Below are 13086 nucleotides of genomic sequence, written 5' to 3'. Positions count from 1 at the left end.
GGATTTTCAATGAATATGAGTAAAACTAAGCTTATGATCATTGATCAAGCAAATAAAGAAGCATCATTATCTTTGTTGCATAACTTAGAAAGAGTCAACCATTTCATTTGTCTAGGTTCCCTCATCAGCGATGGTGATAGGTGCGAAGGTGAAATACGGTGGCGTGTTGGAATTGACTTGCAATGAGTCGGCTGGTGAAGATTTGGAAGAATCACGGTATAACCATCAACACCAAAGAGATACTGGTGAAGGCCTTGGTTATAACAGTGTTCATGTACGGTGTATAGTGTTGAAAACTGAGAGAATCTGAAAAGAAAAAAAAATTAAGCTTATAAAATATGATGTTTGCGGCAAATGCTGCGGATTCCGGGGACAGCCAGACGTACAAATATATCTATGCATATTCCAGGAACTAGAGATAAAAGAAAGACTTACTTCCATATGCGAGAAAAGGCTCCTGCAGTTCTTTGGACATAATTCCAAGGGGAACTCGGATAGTTTGGAGAAAACTATGTTTCTGGGAAGTGTCGAAGGGACATGGTCGCGTAGACGTCAATCGACAAGATGGATCAGCTTGGTCACGAATTATCAGAACTATCACTGACAGTTACCTACAGAACAGCGCAAGACCGTTCCAGATGGAGGGAGACTGTCCACAGACGAGCCATGCCTGGAGTCGGGCGTGATCACCATCCCCAGACATGAGGCACAGATTTAAGAGAGATAATCCTTTTTTTTAAATACATGTAAAAGGCAAAGTAAAACTATAAATATTTACGGGTTAGGAAACATATTATATAGAATGGTATTTTTATTATTAATTGGTGTGACAGTGACACAAATAGATAAATCTAAGTATATGTATCTTTCTATAGTAAGACATCGTCAGTTTCATCAAGATAAATAGTTGAATAAAGAAAATACAATAACGTTTTTTGAAAATAATTCAATATAGTGCATTCAAACGTTAAATAACCCAACAATATTTTGAGTTTGTCCAAATTTTTGTATCCAAGGACTGGATTCAACTCCCTGGGGAGCTGTTTATTTAACATATTACAACAGAGATGAAGAACATTTAAGAAAAGGTAATATAGAAGTCTAGGCATCTATAGGGCTTATGACCTGTCAATGGCTGGTTTAAGTGGCCACTTTACACACTGTGTAACATTCACCATTCTGCCTACATTTGAACATCTATATTCCTTCAATTCTTTCACCTGTTGATGTTTGTGAAGTTTAAGAGCTGAAACCTTTATTTATGCGGGTGAGATTTATCTAATTGAATTATTTCACCTACATACTAGGCAACGCCTGAAAATGTTATTTTTTCAATTTCTATACTTCTTCATGGACCAGGTAATTTATCAACAATATTTTGAGTTTGTCCAAATTTTTGTAGACAAGGACTGGATTCATTACTTCATGGACCAGGATAAACCCGCCAGATGCCGAAATTTTAATAAAAACAAAAATATGTTCAAGAAAGTACGTCACGCTGATCAATTTTCAGTCATACCGGCTTTACTTATTAAGGTTAATACTTGCTTAGAAATGTGCACCTAATTACGTTCCTATGCTCGTTGGAATGGAAGTAAAATGATAAATTACACCTTAGAAACTTTCTTTTGAAATAATCAAGAAGGTTGCGTACATCGTTTTATTCCAAAATTAACTTCGTGCGAATTAAGGAATATTATTCCCCTGAAACCGTTCTTATGAAAATCCCCGTGAAAAAAAACTCAAAATGATAGTAAAAAGACTGAAAAGAACAGAGAACCAAACAATTTATCATAACAATAAATTATACATGTAAATATTTTAATAAAAAATAAGCTAAAGTTTTTATTTATCTAACAATTTATTTATTTAAACATACATTTCATTTTAGACAAAATTGCACAAAAAACACTTTGACAACTTGTACTAGGAGTTGGCTCAGTACATAAAGGATCGGCAAGCCAGAAATATTAGTATGCCTAATGCTGTAATTGTTTTGTTTATTTTAAATGCTTCCTAAATAATTTATAGTGTGTAATTTGTTAGTGTATAGTCTATACTCTGACCTCGAAAGTCTGAACACCCGGGCCCCGATGAGCTACAATTGTCTATAAAGTAAAATCTGATTTTCTGTAAAATAATGTGTATATTTCCTTTTTTCGAAACGTATTAAAATGCATGTTATCGACGAAAATTCTTTAATTTTTATTCCAATTATAATATACGATACGCTATAACTTCGTGGGGGTTATCAAGTGAAACTTATATTAATTTTATTCAAACTTTGCAAAATCATATGATCAAATTGCTACTACATAAAAATGTATACCGCCAGATACACAATATTTCAATATCATTGATGTATAAATCTGTAAATAAATTATCATTTAGGGCTCTTATTTGGTACAACTTACGTTGAACGTAGTTATGCAGAAAGCAGCCAGTCCACAATTTTGAAAAAATACGATATTGATGTTATCGGATGCAGGAAAGTCAATTCTATGTTCTGCCAAAAACAGCCAGACCGCTTTCGAAATAAAAACTGTATTTATCACCTTCTGAAAATGGTGTCGATCACAAAAAAAGGCATTTTTCAATTTGCAGAAAACACCCATCTTTAAAAAAAACTTTTTTTTTTTTTTAAATCATTAAAACCGGTCCAATACATAATTAGATTCTTGTTTTTAATATAAAAAAAACTTATGTATTCATTGTTTATCATTTGTCAAAGTCAAAAACATTCCAACTTTTGTCTGGATTTGATAATTCACTCATTTCACAAAAGTGCTATTATCTCAGTTTCATTTTTATATGGCTGGCTGCTTTCTGCATAACTACGTTCATTTGTCAGCATGCGTCGCACTCCGAATATAAGCACAAGTTGGTACACGATTACAATACCAGGTTTACTAGTATGGCTGTACTAGAGCTAGCTGTTCCTAGATATTGCAATAAATATGGCAAAAGAACACTGCAATACAGTATACCTAAAATATATAACATGTTACCAAACAACATTAAAAGTACCGAATTAAGTACAGGAGTGAGACGTATGCTTAAATTATGGTTAATCTAAAAAAAAAATTCGTATTAGTGATAGTTTTTCATTTTTAATAATATAATGAAATATGGTATGATATGTAATGTATTTTAAGTAAAATAATAATTTTATTAAAATTATTATTATTATTATTATTATTTTTGCACCACAACTATTAATTATTATTATTATTATTATTTTTGCACCACAACAGGCCAGAAGGCCCAATTACAATGGTGAATTACATCACCGAATACTCAAGCTTGAGAAAAATCACATTTTTAATTTTTGTGTTCTTACCGGGAATCGAACCCGGAACCTTCCGTGTGTGAGTCAAGCATCTTGACCACTACACCACGGATAATGTAGGTTAAGTATGAATAATCAAAGCAATTTATTAGAACCTGCTGACGAGTTGTATGTATATAATTCAGTAAGACTTTAATTTAAGACTTGTGTAAATGTTTTTGAAAAAAAAAACTACTATTTTCACATTTTCGCATACGTAAATTCGATTCTATAAAAATGAAGAAAACCTGTGTTAACTTCCCATTGTAATCGGGGCCATGATATAAAACTATTTACAAAACGGTGTATTGGTTTGAAAAACATCCATAAAGCCACAAAACAAATACGAAAAACACATGTTTACCGATAAATTATATCAAGAATATATTTCGTATAGTTCGAACCATCTTGAATGACCATAGAAACACAGATATTCTTGTAAATAGTAAAATGGTTTGGCTTGAAAGATTTAAACTCTGTTAAGAACCGAGGAACCTAGATAATTATTTAGTGTAAGTACTGTGTTGAGCAGGGAATATCGTTATTTAGCAAGAAGCGTGGAAACCATTACCCACACCTCAGTGTAGGGCGGTGACCCGAGCAATGCCCTCTTAGCCACGGAAAATACCTAGGTACTTCAACCAACCAAAGGTGAAATATAAAGGAAGGCAGTAGTACCTACTTAGTACTTGCGCTATACCTCCCTATTCCCCATACCGTATTTATCACGATTATTATTCGGACACCTACGTACTCGTATTATGTGTGTATCGATGCGAGGGCGAGGGCGAGAGTGGCAACACTGCTATATTTTTATCGACTGCTCCTAACCAATGACGTCATGATGTCAATGTATCCACCTTTGACATTTCTAATAAAAGAAATGATTAAAAACACATTTATTTTTAGCGGTACAAAAATATCAAGAAGACGTAAATCAATTTGGATTTCGGTTCGGAACGTGGTGAGAATAAATTAATAAAATTAATGTATGATATTATGTATTGTCACGAAAATCTTTTTTTTATGTACGATCCCAAATGAGTTTTTTTTATAAAACTCCTGGGAGTATAATATCTACTAAATGTATATGTTTTATTCATAATAAAAAATAATAAAAAAACGTAAGTATAATCTGAACCGGGTTGTGGTGGGGCGGACTCACGAATCTAAAGGTCCGACGTTCAAACTCCGCTCTACCACAATTTGATTCCCATTTTCCCACTTGTTAAAAATGACCCCATAATTCCTATATTTTCTATTCAATGGCAAATTCTTCAAACCAACCAATAATATTAAAAGTGCGATCAATACAATTTTCGTTTTTAAAAATATGTGATAAAAAAAAATATGCAAAAATAGAACTAACAATATGTGTATGTAAATTAATTAATATCGATTCTCGTCTTTGATTAGAAAATAGGAAAAAGGGAATCTGAAAAGAGATCTTAAGAAAGGAAAGACGAGATATGTCTTCAGTCGTGATTAAAACAGGGCTACTTTACGGACGTGCAATACCTAAACCGCCGTAATTCGAAAAATCCACCCTTTGGAATAACTCAAAAGACTTTTCAAACAAGTAAATCGTATTGATATTGAAAAAAAACTTCAATTTTTAAAAATGTCATCGTAAGGCTATGATGCTGTCGATTAATTGTGAGGATAAGGCATGTTATATAAGTCATTTAATTTTATTTTTTTAAATTCTCTCAAATTAGCATTAGTTAGCAGACAAAAGGTTGCCCCAAAACTAGTTAAAATGCAGTATTAAAACTTGATACTTCTTGTACTTGCATTAAAGACCATGGCTCTCACAAAAAGAAATGTAGAAAAGCCCAAATGCCCACAGCGATCCATGTAAAGGTCCATGCTTGGTATAAGCCTAAGGAGACAGAATAGGAAATGAAAAAAATAGGAACAGAACCAGAATAACGGATATCACGGATCACGTAGCAAGACTGAAGTAGCAATGGGCAGGAGATGTTGCGAGACAAGATCCCACAAGATGGACCCCTAAAATTTGAAGATGGAGACTTTGGGAGAACAAGCGAGGCGTCGGAAGACCCAAAAAAAGGTGGTCCGACGACATAGCCGCTGTGGGGGGTAAAAATTGGCTGCAAGTAGCAACCGACCAAAAAAAATGGAAGGATATGGAAGAGGCCATATCCAGCAGTGGAGGACAGAAGGCTGAAGAAGACTCCTTGTACTGATTTTAGTAATTATTACGGCCTTAAATGCAGTTATTTGATATGCAGATGACACCGTTATAATTGCAGACAATATACAAGACCTCAAGTAAGTAAATAAATAAAATGCTGATTACGAATCGATAAATAACTCAAAAACGTCAAAATGTGGGTTACGGCTGTTTTGGCTCTGCACGGCAGTGTAGAATTTTTGATAGTGAATGGGAGATGAAAATATTGTTATGTTCTTAATTCTATTATTCCTTCTAATTAATATTTATTTTTAAACCTTTTCAAAAGTAAGCAAATAAGTTACATATTATACATTGCGTACTAATTTGAAAAAAATAAAAATAAAACACTTTTGTTTTAACATTGTTATTTTTGCAATATTACGTTTTTTATTCAGCCTACCCTACACAGATCTATAATAAGTTGTTAGAAAGTAGTAAGTATATTAAGTTTTAACATTGTTTTGTAAGGTTTATTAATAGAGTCACACCTTTTAATAAAGGTATAACTCTATTAATTTCACCTTTTTAAACCCAGACTACTACCAACCTCCCCACATATTTATTTTTAAGAAAAACTGTACGATAAAAAAAATTAATGAATACAAAATACCATCTGTTCATTTCGCAGCTGGAAATATTAATGACTGTTATGTTTTCATAGCATAGAAACGTATTTTGCAAATCATTATAATGATTTGCTAATAAATTGGTTCAGAAACAGGATTTTTAATGTTGCAGGTTTTTTTATTAGAGTTCTTATTTTTTACTAAAAAACTTCGATTTTCAGATCATTTCCTAAGGTTGTAAATAATATGTAATGGAAATAATATAATATGGAAAATGAGAATTGATCAGCGATAGAGCTGGATTTGAACCTCTCGGACCTTTGAAGCCTGAGTCCAAAATATTACCCGGGGGCCAAAGTTCAGAGTAATAATACACTACAGCTGTAGAGACGCCATTTCGATCTATAGCATAGAAAAAAAGCGTTGCAAATTTTTGGTTTATCAACAGCTGTGTAACGGACTGTTTCGTTGCTGCGCTAGTGATTCTCGACCTGACAACCTAAGGCCTATTGTTTTGCTGTACCTAATAGTTAACTCCGTGGTCAATAATCCTAGAATGTTTTTTGTTCGTATGGGCGTCTCTATAGTGTCATTGCTCCAAGGATCAAATACGTTACTTAAAATTTTTTAGATATTTTTTTTTTTTCAATCATATTACCATTAAAATAAAAATCCCAAGTGTAATTAAATGATCTTGTCCATTTATGACAATCAGAAAAAAACTAAATCAATAAAAACAGTGGTGCATAGGGCACTGCTTAAGTACTGCATTATGGTATTTTCACGAATCGAAAATAACACGAAAAATACATGAAATATTTAGAGCGGAGTTTTGCGATTCTCATAATATTATTACAATTAATGTATTAAAAAAAAAAAGATTTCACCTCACATACTAAACGGCTCGCAATTAGCGTAACATCATTTTGATATCACACTCGTGCCCTTTGAGTGCGCTTCTAACAAACTTTTCTTACAAGTATGGCACGATAATGTAATACGTGCGGTTTATACTACAGAATGCAAAAGGTTTCGTTTTCAAGCAATTCAAAATATGCGAATTTTAAACATTTTTAGAAAAAGTATCTGTAGTCACACGGAAAAAAAATCATTGTAATGTCTTGCTTATTACAGCTTGGATCATTTAATACGTGATGGAAAGATGATCAGTCATACGCTTAAGATCCAGTCCTCGAACTTTGAAATATTACTATGAAAATAATTGTTTTACATACAAATGCTTGCTATCATTTATTAACCGTTAACCTAACCTAACCTAATCTAACCTAATATTTATTTGACGTTGTAGTTTGGGTGTGGAGTAAAATATTTTCTAAATCACTATTCTGAAGCACCTTGGATGGTGGTATATTTTTATGAGAACTTAACACGCCAAAATGAAATTAAGTTGGCCGAAAACTATTGATTATACAAAATTGTTTTTTGATCGAATGTTTCGCTCAAGTGACATGCCTTTTAGTGCAAAACGTTTGGCAAAATAGTTTACCAATATCTTGTATAATTTCTATGTTTTTACAAAAATAATATAAGTTTTCTATTGCTTGCATCGTAAAATAGTGGGTTAGGTTAGGTTAGGTTTAAATTTCAAAGGTATGTCAGTATTTTATGAAAATCTTTTAAGCAATGAAAATAAAATAATTATATTTTTTAAATTTATTTATTTATTTAATCAGGATTGGGCGGGTAGTGCAATACCCAACCAACCATATAACCATTACGAAGAAAATAATCGGAAAACAAGATAAAGAATAGCATAATTCATATAATAGTTGAACAGATATAAACAATATAAAACAAATCAAATATTTTAAAGAAAACCGAAAATAATTCAAAGATAATATAACTTAAAAGAGAGAAACAAAAAAAACAATTACATAATTCAAATGAAACACTGTGTAATTTTTGCCACATAAGAGTTTAATATAACACAACTAGTTTCAGGTATTCTGAATTACAGACAGATTAAATATGTTCCCCTTAGTAAAACCAATTATAATCGCGAATTAAATGTAATAAAAGAAAAAGCTAACAACAATGGATATGATTGTGACTTAATAGAAAAAATGTCGAAGAATAAAAATAAAAATAAATTCATCGAAAAACACTTGTATTCTGCAAATAAACATATAAAAACTGAAAATAAATCCTGGAAGAAATTTCCATTCACTGGTTCAATATCTTTAAATATTGGTAAATTCTTAGCCCCCAATGTTCAACCCGCGTTCTATATACAAACAACAATCTAGGGAAAATACTTGATAACTCCAAATCGAAGATAGAACTTTTAGAAAAAAGCAGTGTGTATGAAATTACGTGTGGGGATTGAAATAGTAAATATATTGGCCAAACTGCTAGAAATGAAAAACTTAGAATTAAAGAACACCGCTGTGGGCATTCTAGCACTAGTTTTTTTGAATTTGCAAACCATATTATGGATACAAACCATTCGTTTTATTCCCATAAAATAAAACTTTTACATTCTGTCACAAATAAATGTATAATAATGAATAACCTAGAAAATAAATAGGTGCGAAGGTTTTCACGGTCACTGTCATCAATATTATGTATCTTTTTTGGGTTATACCGTGTATGTTGGATTTGATCCGACGTTTCGGCTACCATTGCAGGAGCCATCTTCAGGTTTTCCCTGGTTTTCCCTGAAGATGGCTCCTGCAATGTAGCCGAAACGTCGGATCAAATCCAACATACACGGTATCACCCAAAAAAGATACATAATATTGAACCTAGAAAATATTGAAATACAAAAAAAAATCTGAGAAAACTTTAGCTAATAATATTATATTCCAAAATTCTTCACCTTTGCTATCAATATTACCCATAATTGGGAAAACCCCACCCCCTCCACCGCACATTGCCTTGCCCCTTCCTACCGACCGTATTAGTAGCTTAGTACAAATCTGCGTATATATTTTAGTTATGTTTATATTACACCTGATGATGGGTAATTCAGAATACCTGAAACTAGTGTTATAATATATTAAACTCTTATGTGGCAAAGTGCTGCATTTTAAATATATTCAAAATGTTTTTCCACAAAGTAAATGCTGAAACAATATTTACATTTATTGAGACATAGGTTCCAACTCAATGGGACTAAAGTCCTGTATTGAGTTGTGACTTATGTACTACTTAATATAGTACAACAATAATAATATACACATCAAGAACCTCGTTAAAGAAAATACATAACACATCAAAGAACAAACATTTAAGAAGTGTTATTCTTTGAAGTTGAAAGATAAACAGGTAAGCACAATCGTATAATAAAAAGACGTTATTCCTATGCTAGCTTCATTATATACAAAACATATATTGCGTTGCACACAACAATTTGAAAAAGTTAGACAGTTAATCTCAACATACCTACATGCGTCGACCAATTACTACATAGACGCGTCCCGAGCCCTCAAAAATTATGACATTTAACTGATGTCCAAACGCTCAGAGATGCCCAACGCGTATTTAGTCGTTTTTTGACCGCCAGCCAGATGTGACGTTTAGAATCGAAATCAAAATGCCTGCTCGAGTAATTAAAATGTGTAAAAACCTTCCGGAAAAACATTGTAGAAAGGATTGTGTAATTTTTCATCGGTAAATATTTGTTTAAGAGTGATTAAAAACGCTTGAAATAATTCATATTCAAATAAAAAAACTTTTTTTGTAAACGTCAAACTACACCTAGCGGTGCAATTGCGAAGTTCTTGCACTGATAGGAAAACATTTAAACATTTAATAAATGTTAGTTGATATTATTTTTGCGTTACCCAAAATCCAGTGAAAATAAATAAATGGGTCGAAATAATAAGGAATTCAAGGAAAGAATCTGATTGTGTTTCACCAAAAATATATGTTGGCTCTTAACATTAAAATACACACTTTTTTACTTACCAAAAATTGGTATCCTCCTATTTTTGTAGTTTATAGCTCGCTGAATGCAGCCCTGGAATAAATAAACAAACTCATTAAATATGGGTACGTTTTCGTGTCACTACTTTTTGAAATATTTAAGTGTATAGGGTGCGTCTATGTATTGATTGATCATATGCAAATATTACTGCGAGAAAGAGATACAAGGAAGGCAAATTAAAATGCCATCTACTACGCTCTTGTAACGTATGTATTTAACCATATCACCAATTCTCGTATTTTTGGGGTGAATTGTAGCGCATGTATTGACCACGTGTCGAATGAAGACAAGATTATTGATTTTACGCCTTAAGCACAAGAACTTCTACTTGATGTGAAGAAATACATCTTTAAATTTAGCTAGGGTGTTCATATTGATGGAATCTGCGACAGATTAAGGTACTGGCTTAAAGTCATTTATGATATCAAAAGCATACTACGTTTTAAAACGTTAAGAGTTTAAAACGTTAAACGTTAAGTTACCTCGCTCATTGAATCAATTATATCTTACGTAGTGCGTGTCCGGGGTCTCACCTTCCAGTATCATCCGGTGTATATTGCAAATTATATAATGTCCTGCCGGTAAAACAACTTTGTGACTACAAATCGATTGCAGATAACTTTGTTGATCCGGAATATAAAAAAAGAGTTTCCCACACTCACAACATTTAGATTAAAAACTAAGGGCTCCCTGATCGTTCCCCGAATTACAAATTACTTCGGAGAGCGAACATTAAATTGCTTTATTTCAAGGTTGTTCAATGATCTCCCACAGACCATCATTAACATGAATGACCTCCGAATAATAAAAAAAAAGAAGTGAAGAAATATCTTCTAAATATTTTATAGTGCCTGTTAATAAATTTGTATAATATAAATTAAATAATGTAAAACAAACCAGTCATAAAAAAAATATGTCCCTCCGAAAAGTCTTTAGATTTAGTGGGTAAAAACTTGTATGTATTTAAAATGATTAAATAAACGCTGCTTTGCAGCACTAAAACTGAACTAAATATTTCGAACCCCATGAATTGTAACCTAACGCAACAAGAGCTACACCGCAAAGTAAAATAAATTACAAATAAATTACAAATAAATTAATTCGTATTTTTACTCGATGAATAAACTCTAATACCAGACCCAAGAAATGTATTTGTCTTGTTTATGTGTGAATTTTCTTACGATAGGTGATATCATGTGTGAGGTAATTGAATATATTTTTATAGGTGATGCAAACTACTCGTAGTCTTGTCAATAGCGTCTTAAAAACAATTTATTTATCTCGGTGCTGCGCTGTTGCAGAACACACAAAAGTCAAAGTTCGCCATCTTGGATCAACCTGAAGACACCGCCATTGATAAGAAAATATTTTTATAAATATTTTATTAGCAATGTTTATTGATAACTATAATAATGTAAATACTACATATTTAGCTTTTTCATAATGTATTTTTGATTTTCACCGGTGACCAGGTTTCATCGTGACCGATATTGTCTGACTGGTAATGTCAGTAGTAAACTAAAATCTGGTAAACTCAATCCTCAATCTTATAATGTTTTGTATCAAGTAAACGGTAGTTTTTGTTTGTTATTTAATGTTTATTAAAAATACGTTTTTTGTTGTTCTTTTATCTTCCTTTATTGATTTATTGATATATTAATTATTTATATAATTGATAAAATATGAAATCAAAAACAAAAACGCAAACTTCTAAATAAATATTTATATTCTACTACCACAGTAAATAAAGCAAACCCACTCAAACAATGGAGGCTGATTTTTTTTATAAAAGACATTTTTTACAAACAATTATCTAATTCCCTACCATCAAACATTAAACCAAATACTACTAATAATATAGGAACATTACTAAAAAATCACAAAGACGAAGTTTATAAATATAAATTTAGCATATACCAATTAAATTGTAATGATTGCGATTCAATCCATATTGGAAAAACCAAAAGAAACTTTAATATTAGAGTAAAAGAACACTTAAGGTGCCTAAAAAAATTTTTTTTTTCTGAATTCGCAAACCATCTGATAGAAAATAATCATAACTTCAATAAAGACACTGGATTAAAACGACTTCATGTTGAAAATAAAATATTAAAAGTAGGCAAATTAGAATACTTAGAAATTTAAAAAGCGATTCATAATAAGAAAAAATAATAAATAACCAAATAAACAACATTTCTCTTAGTCCACTCTTGTCTTACTTCTAAAATATTCATTTTAAAATACCACCCTTTTAGGGGAAAAAACGGCTTGATTGATTGGCTCTACGTGTAGTATTTAGTAAACATGATAAAAATTAAATAGGAAAGAATTCATTAGTCACGTAAACCTTGACGAAGAAGCTTGTTTGCTTTAAAACCGGTCGGTGGAAAAAAAAAGTGGTTAAAAACAAATTTGTTTAATTTATTTAATTAAAAATTTTATGTTTCTATTATTTTTATATTTTGTGTGCATTTTACGTAAAATTTGTTATTGTTTTCCAAATAAATCATAAAAAAATGAACATACTACATACGTGTCTTCTGTAAAACTACTGTATCATTAATGTGTCTGAATGTCTGAGTGGACTCGGTCGGAAAATATATAATAGGTTCTTGGAGTGAAGAGACGTGAAGAGAAAAAAAGGAATAATTTCAAGGCATGAAGAACGACTTGATGATAAATAACCATGGTTTGAACCAGGAAGACCAGATGGCAAGATAGCTTGGAACTTGTTTGAGGTTCGTTTAGAGCTTTAAAAAAAATGTTTAATGACGTTCACCTTTATATTTGTTTGTTTTTGAACATCATCATCCCATGTCCGCTCCCTAGTTGGAGCATATGGTATCCGCAAAGAGCCTCTATGCATCTCTATCGATTGCCAACTTCTTTGCCTCCTCCCAAGTCAGGTTCTCGTCCCGAAGTTTAGATATTAACTGTCGGCGAACAGTCAGTAGTGGACGTCCAGGACGTCGAGAATCTGATATATAAATATATATATTTTGATAATTTGTATGGCGCCATTTTTGTGAAAATCACCTCAAGA

At 31.9% G+C, this 13086-nt stretch overlaps 1 protein-coding gene across 1 annotated transcript in view; it reads right to left on the bottom strand.

The window, feature by feature from the left end:
- Window positions 1-10077, bottom strand: part of SP1173 (major facilitator superfamily domain-containing protein SP1173) — a 116326-nt gene extending 106249 nt beyond the window's left edge. Inside the window, exon 1 of the mRNA XM_088235508.1 lies at window positions 10025-10077. The gene's annotated coding sequence lies outside the window, so the exon portion shown is untranslated. The remainder of the gene's footprint in view (window positions 1-10024) is intronic.
- Window positions 10078-13086: the final 3009 nt, after the last annotated feature.

This window comes from Micrasema longulum, unplaced genomic scaffold (genome assembly GCF_059751315.1).
Source record: "Micrasema longulum isolate JH-2025_06_02 unplaced genomic scaffold, ASM5975131v1 h1tg001384l, whole genome shotgun sequence".
NCBI lineage: Eukaryota > Metazoa > Arthropoda > Insecta > Trichoptera > Brachycentridae > Micrasema > Micrasema longulum.
This window is presented reverse-complemented; position numbering and strand designations above follow the sequence as displayed.